The sequence below is a fragment of the Corvus moneduloides genome, chromosome 3 (genome assembly GCF_009650955.1).
Source record: "Corvus moneduloides isolate bCorMon1 chromosome 3, bCorMon1.pri, whole genome shotgun sequence".
Taxonomy (NCBI): domain Eukaryota; kingdom Metazoa; phylum Chordata; class Aves; order Passeriformes; family Corvidae; genus Corvus; species Corvus moneduloides.
Window position 1 is genome coordinate 40,707,149 of NC_045478.1, and position 11,056 is coordinate 40,718,204.

Here is an 11,056-nt window from a genome sequence, read left to right on the forward strand (position 1 = left end):
TATTGTTTGGGTTTTTTTTCCCCTCACAGGTAGTTTTAACAATATTTTGGCATCGTAGCTAAGTAATAAATCATAGGGTTTCCATGCTACCCAAGTAAGCTGAGTATCACATCCTCTGTCTCTGATCTTCAAACAGATTTTATATATTTTTTAGCCATCCTTTTAAAGCTACTGCATGTCTGAACCATATCCCCTCCCTAGTTTAGGAACAAGTTGTAGCCAGTGATAGAAATTATCAAGAAATAAACAAATCATGTCATACTCTATTTTGCTCGGTCATGATTTTTTTTGTTTTGTTGGGGTTTGTTGGGTTTTTGTTTGTTTGTTTTGTTTTTTGCTTTAGGTTTTTCACTTAGATCTTATCTGAGCAGCTGCTCTACCTGTCCTGTTGAATATGTTTGCAAATTACCTGGAAATGTGGAGAAGTGAGTAAACTTACAAGGTCTGTTGATGACTGTAAGTTTTTCAAGGTGGTATTGCATACAGAATTGCAAAAAGATTTTAAAAACTGAGCACCTAGGAGTAAAAAGTCCAGTTCAACTGGATGGTGATGAGTGTCAAGTGGTGCACTTGGCTAGAGGTCGGAGAGAAAACAATAATAATTGCACATGCAAAATGTTGGGCAGATGATAAACATTTGCCACAAGACCTTAAGGAATGCTCAGTGAAAACATCACTTTAGCCCTCAAAGGTGGTCCAAAAGGCAAATCAAAGGTTGCAGATTGTAAGGAAACAGAGAATTTGAAAGATCACAGGAATATTCTACCATATGAATCCATGGTACATCTATATCATGAGTACTGTATGTGCTGTCATGACTTAATGTGAAAATACATTAATACATGGCCTGGAAAGGATTTAGCCAAGCAATATCAAAAGTATTGAACTCTCATAAGAGGAATAATTAATTAAACTAGGAGTTCTCATTCTTCAGAAGAGACAGTTAACAAATATTGTAAAAGAGATTCACAAATGCATGGGGCATGGAGATGCTGAGACTTCCTTTTACATTTATTTTGTCTTTTGCATCAGAAGAACAAGGGAATATCAACTACAGGTATAGGACTCAGGTTCAAAAAAAAAAAAAAAAAACAACCCCAAAAGGCTGTGCTCTGCTGCTGCAACAAAGCTCTTGAACTCCTTGTCATAGGATTCTGTGGACTTCATTGGATTCAGGGAGAGATCTTCATTTGAAAGCAATCCATGAAGGGTTACTAAATGTATAAACGAAGATTTGGCCCAACTTTTGTTGTTGGGATGTATTTTATTTCTATCCTAAGTAACTGGAAATGGTCTGGTACAGTGGGATCCTATTTGACCAAGTAGATAATAAGAAATTATTTCTGATTGCAGTTGAAGAAATTATGACGACGTGGTAATATTTTTAATCTTTATCCATTTTTTAAATGATTTTCATTTAAAATTATATATAGAAATGACTATAGTTTAGTGGACACACATTTATATGCGCTCAGGCGTTTATACTAGAAAAAGCAAAGCTAAAGAACTGCAGCTGACACTGGAAGGGAAGGCTGTGGGGTTTATGGCCGTGTTTAGTTCCCATGAGAAGAGAATGTGGGCACAGCCAGAGATGAGCATGAGGGAAATGTCTGTTTTCTGCTAAATGATGTTTAATTGTATTAAACATTTAGGTTACATCTACAGGGAACACATGAGAGCAAAAATGGTATCAACAAAATACCTTTTGTCAAATCAAAATATTCATAATAAAACCTTATTGGAAATTCAGAATTTTGTTATAATTAATTTTAAAAGCATGAGTAATACTTACTGTGACCCTTATTATTTTTATCATTTTAATCATTTTAGGTATTTGAAAACTTCTTCCATCGGATTGGTTAAAATCTGAAAGATTTTTATATCCAGAAAATGTTTTAACTGCATGTCTATATTTGCACAGATAAAAAGACTTTTAAAACATTCTTCATATTTTGATATTTTATCTCTGATTTTCACCATGAGACTGTTTTAGATCATTTTAGCATTAATTTTTCAGAAAATAAAACAAATTTCTCAAGACCACAAAATTAAAGCAGCTAATTTCGAGTCTATGAAATGTCTGTGGCATTTCTTGATTACTAGTTATTGAGGTATGTTAAATGGAGAATTTATGAAGTTGATGACATTTTTCTGCCGACTGCTGCCTCCTGCACTGCAGCACATTGATTCCTCCATCTCCAGCTTAGCCTTGCCACTTCAGCCTGACCCCACATCCTGTTCTCTTTCTTGTGTGGAGGAGCAGCACACGTGCTGAAATGGGATCCTTTCACACCACGAATATGGAAGGGGATTTGCCTCAATGCTAATCATAGTTACTAAAATAGTCCATAAGGCTATGCTCTCTATGTTAATCTTGCAAAGGCATTCATAGGACACCTGTTCTGGATTAGACTGCTAGATTGATTTTGCAACACAGTAGTTGCAAAAAATGCTTACAGACCATATATAGACATTTTCAAAGGTTAAACACAGACCATGTTTGGCAAAAAATATCATTCCAAAAACTTTGTCCAAGGGATATCTGTGCACTGAGACCTGTGGGTTAGCTGAAGTCTTTTTCCCTAGACACTAGCAGATTTATCAAAGGAGTGGTTCATCTGATTAAATGCTGTACAAAATGTTCAGAAATAATTTTGGTTTATAAACATGGATTCATTTTTTATGTGCTTCACCCATGGTAGAGAGGAGATAAGTCAGCTATGAGTTGTTCTCTCCTTCTGTCTTGCTGCTCTCTCTTACTTTGTGTGTGCATAACAGGCCTACTGTGACTACCAGATGAAATTTAAATCATATCAGCATATCCCAACATAGTATTATTTTATGACTGCATCATTGGAAAGTGACACAATGGTTAGTGATTCCAAATTTGCCTGTGGCCATTCCCAGTTTTGTCAGATTTCATGATCACTATATTTTATGAAATCTCTTTCATAGTCATAAATGTTCAAAAGTTTAAAGATATATTATAGCTGAAGCATCTCAGATACATTGAATAGGTCTGGCACTTCTAGGAGAGAAAAAACGTTTTGATTGAGATATGATCTAGCTTTTCAATTTACACTAAGTAAAACAATATAAAAATGTTTCATTTTAATTTGTTCCATATGTCACTGATGAACAAAAGGTAATAGGTTTTCCCATATGAGTTTATAAAAACATCCAGAGGCTCAGATGCTTCATAATATCCAGATTTCAGATAATATCTAGTAGGTTAGCAGGATTGATTCAAGTATGTATGAGAGAAATTGACAATAATCTTGAATAAGATTTAAGTTAACAAAAACATTAATTTAGAAATCATAAACTATCTACCTAACATTTAATAATAAATTCAGGCTAAGTTTTTTTTTATTTATAGCATAAGTACACACTACTCCAGAGATGGAGGTTTCTAAGAAAGGTGTATGAATAATAAGAGAGTGTACCATTTAAACACCTTTTTTAGAAACCCAAATCTCTTATTTACTTGTCTAGAAATTTTTCTGGATTTTTGGAAACACAGTTTTAATTATGAAACGACAAGTGGTAGCAGATAATAGATTATCATATGCTGCTGAACTAGTTGCATGGAAGAAATAACCTGTAGAGCAGATGGTTTATAATAGCATAAACATTAATAATTTTAATGGATAGTCAGGCTATTTTATTATTTTTTGTTCTATTTAAAATCAAGGGCAAAATTGTAGGTAGGGGTTCAAGCTATTACCAACCAAAAAATGTTCCCAGCTACTTCACTAATTCTGGAATTGGTCAACATTCACACAAATTTGATCACTTCTCTAGTATTCTAGACTTGGCCAATCTATGCTATTTTTGAAAATATTTTCTGTGTAAAACAAGGAATCAAACGGAAAGGTCAAAATGAAATCCAGAGAGTTTCTCACATTTTCCTGTTATAGTAATGAAATTGCTTTGGTTTTGTTGTTTGTTTAAATGCTACTATTATTATTATTTGAATTTTAAAAACATTACTCCTGCTTTACAGAGCAAAGTTGTTGGAAAGAAGAGCCATTTCTAGGAAAAAAATTAAAGTGGGAAGAGATTTTTCTAAAGTTACTCAAACCTTTAATTTATCTGATTTACCACTATAATTTTGAAGTGTAACAGGGAAACAACTAATAAGAAACAAAATAATCCAAAGGATGAAAGAGTTAAGTAGTATAAATCTTTGGGTTTAGAAGTGTTGCTGTAGATTGCCCATTATTTGATGAGCTTCTGTAGGTGAAATCCAGTGGGTAACATTTCTAACTGACTGTCTGCCTACCTAAATTTATTTCTGACTTTTTGATCCTCAACAACAAGAACAATTTTATGCAGACCAAATTATAGCCTTGGTGGCATCTCAGTAATTTCAGTAAGTTATGGTAGTACAGGAGAGCATGTGGCTATGTAATTAGAAATTAAGAGCTCTTCTGACAATGTACAAACATGATGATGTTCCATTTTTATACCTGCCTTGATCTTGTGAGGGACAAATGAGAGAGAGGAAAAAAAATCTATTTAAATTAATAGAGATAATTTTAAGCCAACAGCTATGCACAAGCAGATCTGTCAAATATAAATACATACTTTATTCCTAATCAATTTGTAGAGCAGATTTATACCTAGGCATAACTCTTAGCGTGGACTATGCTATGCCTACAGAAATGACACATCAGCATTAGCATCTTGTCTTTACTAGAACTTCCAGTGTAGCTATATTGAAATTAACAGAGGAGGAAAGGCTGCAAGCAGGTAGGAAGAGTGAATGGGACAGAAATTCAACTCCATTCTCACATGTCATTGTCCAGATTCATTAAGGGATGTTATCTTTTATAGACATATTACATTAGTTGGGGTTTTACCTGAAAGCAGAAAAGAAATAAGGGAGAAATTTGCCCTTCATTATTTGGATAGTAAAATTCAAGTTGTGACACTCAGTTTATATTACTCCCGAGACGCAATGTCATTAGGATTATATGTTCTTACTTCACAGCTTGTCATACCACTTATACATTGCTAGACAGTCCCGTTTTTTTCTCTGCAGGAAGGTTAGATGGAACACATGATCAAGTAAACAGTGAAATGAAAGCATTGATTAAATATGCTGTAAAAAAATGGATACTATTTCACTAAGGCCAGACACAGAAGTTACAATGAAAAGGGAAAAATGTTGACATTAAAAAAAAAACCTGTAAAATTTTAATATACTTGCAGGTTATTAAAGATATAATGCCTTTAAAATATTTTTTCCTCACCTTTTATTTAATGAGCATATTTTGTTTCTATAGGTTTTTTTTCCAGCTTGGAAAGAGATTTCAGCTGTTTTCCTTTGCATTTAATAGCAAACTCCAAACTTTGCTTCGTTGAACCAACCTGGTTGTGTTGCCACTGCTTGTTTTCACTATCAGACCTTTATTACTGTGGGGAAAAAATCCACAAAAAACACAAACCAAAACCAACAACCAATTAAAAATCTCCATAATTATTTGTATTATTTATAGTGATGTTAGTTCTTATTACTCTAGTTGTTTCTTTGAGAATGTATTTAGGACTTTGTCATAAAGTTTAATAATTCTCAGTGGCTACAAGGCATTCAGTGTTGTCCTTTAGAAAATAAATAACAATAAATTTAAAAGTTAGATTTTGGCATTTCTGAATGTTTGTATTCTTCTTTGGTATCTAGAATCCAAATTTTTATTGAATAATGAGATGCTTTGTACAGTTTTCTTTATTTTGGTTTGTTTTTCAGAATTCATTTTATTAACTATATGCTTAGATGCAAGTGTATTTTGTTAGTCTGAGAAACAAAAGATTCGGAGTTTAGGCACATTTTTTCTGCAACAGCAGATGGAGATTATGAAGAAAATGCATCTCTTGAAGTATGAAACAGAAGATAAATAAGTAACAGCAGCAACTGTATTGAGTGCAGCAATGTTTTCCATGAATACACTTTGCTCATCTGTCTCTGCTTTGACCATAGAGGATTCATTCTTTATAATAAACAAAACCAGTGATTTTCTAGACAAATATGGATATTTCTCTATTAAGGTATTTTTTGATGCATTATACCTCATCTCCCATTATCCATCTTTTTTTCCCAAATAATCACTCCACAAAATAATAAGATTTCATGCAAGAAATTGATAGTTCACATAAAGTGTTTACAAATATTTCTAGTTGAGTAAAAATTTCTTTCCAAATGTAGTCATTAATAGCTAATTAGATTTTCTAATAGCACTGGCTACCATCATGAGGATTATGTATGAAAACCCTTCCACAAGCAAAATTAAAATACAAAGCACTTCATAGCTTGGTTTGGGTTTTTTTCACTTTTGTGCTTCACTGGTTAATTTTTCTCTCACTTTTTAAAATGAAGACACAGACTGTCTTTAAGGACAGCATATTAACCATTTTTATACTGTAAATAAAGCAGACAAATGTCAGCCTGGGTGGTTTTAGCTGCAGTTAAGATAAATTCAAAATTTCAGCACACCAGACATTTACCCAACAAGCTTGTTAAAGCTTAAATCATAACAGTGAAAGATTTTTAGAATAACTCTTGAAAAGAACTCTTAAAACACTCTGAGAAGGAAGTCAGAATAAATGTTCAAGGCCATCAGGGAAATGGGGCACATTTGAGTATTGTTCCATCGTTGTCTACTTGTTTTCAAAAACTCTGTCCAAGCTGTTTTCATTAGCTGTTTGTGATATCCATGTGCCACTGCAACAAGAATAAGAAACTGTAAGACCTGACTTCTGGTCTGATTCCTAGTGAAACCTGAATCTGTCTTGCATAAAAAATTCAATTATACATACCATGTAATATGTAAGGGGTGTGTTTTTCTATAGAAAGGTGTGATCCTTCTCCTGCAATACTTTAATGTTATTTCTTTTGGTACTTAGCTCTTGAAGCCAAGCAGGACATTTCCGGTTAGAGTATAGAAAAGAAGTATCAGCAATGTTCTTAGGAGTAAGTGATAAGATGTTGGTCTCTGAGGTTTGGTGACTTCATTTCCTAATGAAAAAAACAACCAAAAAACAGCTGGATTGATATGTTCCCAGACTGGATGCACTTAAATCCAAGACTGAGTTTTACATATCAGGCTTTTTTCAGTTGTTCAGAGTTTGTAATTTTTTTTAATGCTAAATGCAATTAAACATCAGTGTCATTTTCCTATACTTCATTGCTGGGGAAACATCTATACGTTTTACAGTTTCTTGACCTTTCTATTTGTTAGTTCCATGAGCATTTCTGACAGGGTGCTTCTTTCCTGAAATAATTGTAGAAAAAAACCACAAATATCCTGCTTATGGATTAATTTCTTCTTCTGTCATATCCTACATTATGAAAACATTTGATATTTATTAAGTTTCTAAAAATACAGGTGTTAGAACCATCTATTTTAAAATGTAAGAATTGCGATTTAGGAAATATCTTTTCAAATTTGAGAATGAAAAAATTATCTAAAAATATAACGAGATATCAGCCTTGAAGTTTAAAAGAAGCAGAGATTAAGAAACCATAAAAAGAATATTTTGAAAGTTTCATAATTCTAGGGGTCTGGTACATAATTGAATTTGATCCTTTGTAATGCAATGAACAGATGTTAGGGAAGCTTTTTTCTTCCTCACTTCCTCCACCAGTAATTTTTCCTCCTTTGTACAATTATCTCACATATTTATTTCCTGTATAAGGCAGATCTACACCACAGTGCAACTCACCACCCACAGCTAAGGAGAAGTATACTGTCACATGAAAATAAAGAAATGTATCCTGTATCAACTGCTTTCCTTTGAATGAAAGAAGAAATATGTTTGCAACCTTTCAGCTTGACAAGTTATGTATAAACCACAGAATACATCCCTATTTATTTAATTTTAATTCGTCAGCCACCAAGATGATTAAATTTATACACACAAATTATATAACGAAAAGCAAGGATAAAGAGTTGATCGAAAAGATGGATGCAATTACTTCAGTGCTCTTGGTAATTGTCTCCAGACAGAACATCTTCATCTCATGCCACTTAGACAAAATATAATGCTTTAGATGTGGAGATATGCTTGTTATTTGCCTTTTCCAGAACGGCTGACAAAACTGTGTATATATATCGGGTTCTTTTGTTGAAGCTTGCCTCCACATTGACATGAATGATAGGCTTCTGGTTCCTAAATTATTCTACATCTGTGAGGTAATAAATGCACTGAATGTAAGAATAGCCATACCGTGTCAGTCCAATGGTCAGTCTTGTTCTATATCTTATAAACAAATATGCTGAGGGGTGCATGATAATGTGGAAAGCATAATAAAAAAGAGGTGTGTAGAACTATCCTTTTTCCAGGAAAACTTTTTAACCAGTAATCTTTTCCAGACAGTATTCACAGCTGGCAGGTACTAAAGATTTTCTGCAGAAGATTCAGGCTTCTCAGTGCTCCTATCTTATAATGAAGAGAATCACTCTCCTCAGAGCCCCATTTTTCCCCGCTGATTCCACAAAAATGCTTGGGTGATAAACTTGAGCATAACTAACTAACTTTCAGTTACCTCTGCATTGCTTGCTGAGCTACATTATTGATGCACTATTCTGCATTTGGAAACAGTCTGATATGGTCTTATTTTAATTGTTTTATTTTTCAGAAGATATCAAAATTAGAGGTGAAAGCTAGAAAATATTCTAATAAGTTCTTAATTACACTCAGAGATTCTGAACAATTACCTGCCTAAACACTACTATGAATATACTTGGTGTTTTGTCATAAATGTTGTGCAAGCAATGTGCAAGTTATACTGACAAACAAACAGAAGAGAGGTAATCCATTTTGTAAAATAGAAAATGTAAAATATATCTGGCATAGTGAAGCTGTGGCACAAGAAACAGCAGAAACTCAAGCAGGTACAGTTAGGCCATGCAATGCTACTAGATAAAGTTAAACAATGATATGTTTACACACCTATGGATCTGAGCCTGAACCTGTAAGTCAGAAATATGGCTCAGCTGGACACTGGGCTGCTGCCCAGGCAGGCATGATGATTCTTCCTCCACTCCTTCTGCACTCTACTACAGACCTGGGAGAAGCTTTCTCAACTTCTCTACACTTGCATGTCAAATAAGATTATACGATATGCTTCTGATGGCTTGGCTGAAATCAGTATTAGGGAGGGTGTTAATGCTTTTATCACCACCTGGAATAATTTGCAAGAAACAGATCTCCCCATTTATTTTCATAACTGGTTTTGAATAGATTTTCAAACTAAATTAGTATTCATGTAAATGAAATAATATTTTTGTTTTAGAATAGAAAAAGGACACATTTTCATGTCTTCATTTTGAATTGCTGCAAAAATATTTTTTGGCATAAATACACCAAATTTCAATAATGGAAAGCCATCTTTCAAAAGTCAACTCTGAAAAAATCAGTCAGATCCAACCATGTGTCAGATATGTTTTACATATTTACTGAGAAAATAACTTTAAATTTATTTTTACCTTAATAGCATGGTCCTTTCAGTTAAATTTTCCTTTTATCTTTTATCTGGTAAAAATATTTATACATCTAGAAAATGGGTATTTGAAGAACAGATTACAAAATATTCACTCATGATCAGTAATTGCTTAAACTATAAATGGCATTACTGCAGGCAGTAAGATAGCTCAGAGTAAAAAAACATGACCAAACTAAATTGCAAAGTTTTTGCTATCAAATAAACTACCCTACCCTGGTTTCTGGAAAACTGTACACACAATTTCTTTTTGCATAGTGCTCTGGATTGAATTTTGCCTGTAATTTACAATTCTCCAATTTAAGGTTTCCTGATATTTACTAAATCTCCTGTTACAAATGTATTTTGTCACTTGAACTTGTGAGTGTGAATTTTCTATAAATTTCTTTCTGAAAAAATACTTTTTTCTTTGGAAAGAGGAAAAATCTTTAGATGATTACACTCTTATCCCCAGCATTTGCTGTTTTTCCCAATGCAGGGATAATCTTCAATTTCATTACTTCCTAACTCAGTGCATTTTGTAGATCACAGAATCACAGAGTAATCCAGACTGGAAGCAAGCTTGAACTCATCTGGTCTGAACCCTTGGTGAAAGCAGGTCTGATCAGATCAAATTGCCCAGGGCTGTGTTTGGTCAAGTCTGTGTCCTGCAAGGAAAGAGAAAGAAGAATTCCTGCATCCTCTACTGCATTTCTTCAGATTATTTTAATGATACCTCCTATGAAGAGAAAATAAACTTGGGACAAACTACACAGAGCATTAAGGACAGCTGCTGAAACTTGTTCATTGATGCTAAAACTAACCAGACACATTAACTTTTCAAAGTTTAACCCTCTAGTAACTCATTTCAGCATCACCATAGTAATTTAAAGTCTCCAAAAGATGAACAATAGAGACAAGCTCAAACCAGGAACAAAGGAAATGAGAACAGTGAGGAAACATCTTCCAGCAAATGATTGAGGCTGTATTCTTGAACACATATGCTATTAAATTGGCACAAAACCTTTGAACTGTAGCCTCATTTCTCCTAAAATGCATCCCATTCCATCAGTGATTAATATCTACTTTCTCTGACACAGAAAGAAAAGCTGTGACCATATTTTTAAGGACAAGAAAACCATGGTGGCCATATATCTTTGTTTTCTTAGCTTAACCGTAATTTTCTTCAGGCTTGAAAAAAAGGAATTAAGTCCTTTTTATTTTTCTTAATTTCCAGACAAATGACCACTGTGCATGCATACCTCACCTTCATGTGTGCATACAGCTCGCCTGACCATGCCCAGCAGAGGTAACCTGTTCAAGGTGTATTATACTTAGCTATGCATGTGGTGCATGGCACGCGTTCCCACATTTCATCTGGCGATTGTGTGCCCAGAAATGCAGGAGCATTAGGCGTAATACACAGTTCTGATTAAATGACTTGAAAGCAGTATTCCTTCAGGCTTTTTGATGGTAACTTTTTGTATGGATGTCAGTGCTTCATGTAACATAACGGTCAATCTGTTATTCACATATCAAAGAATCATAGAATTGTAGAATGTTGATTTGGAA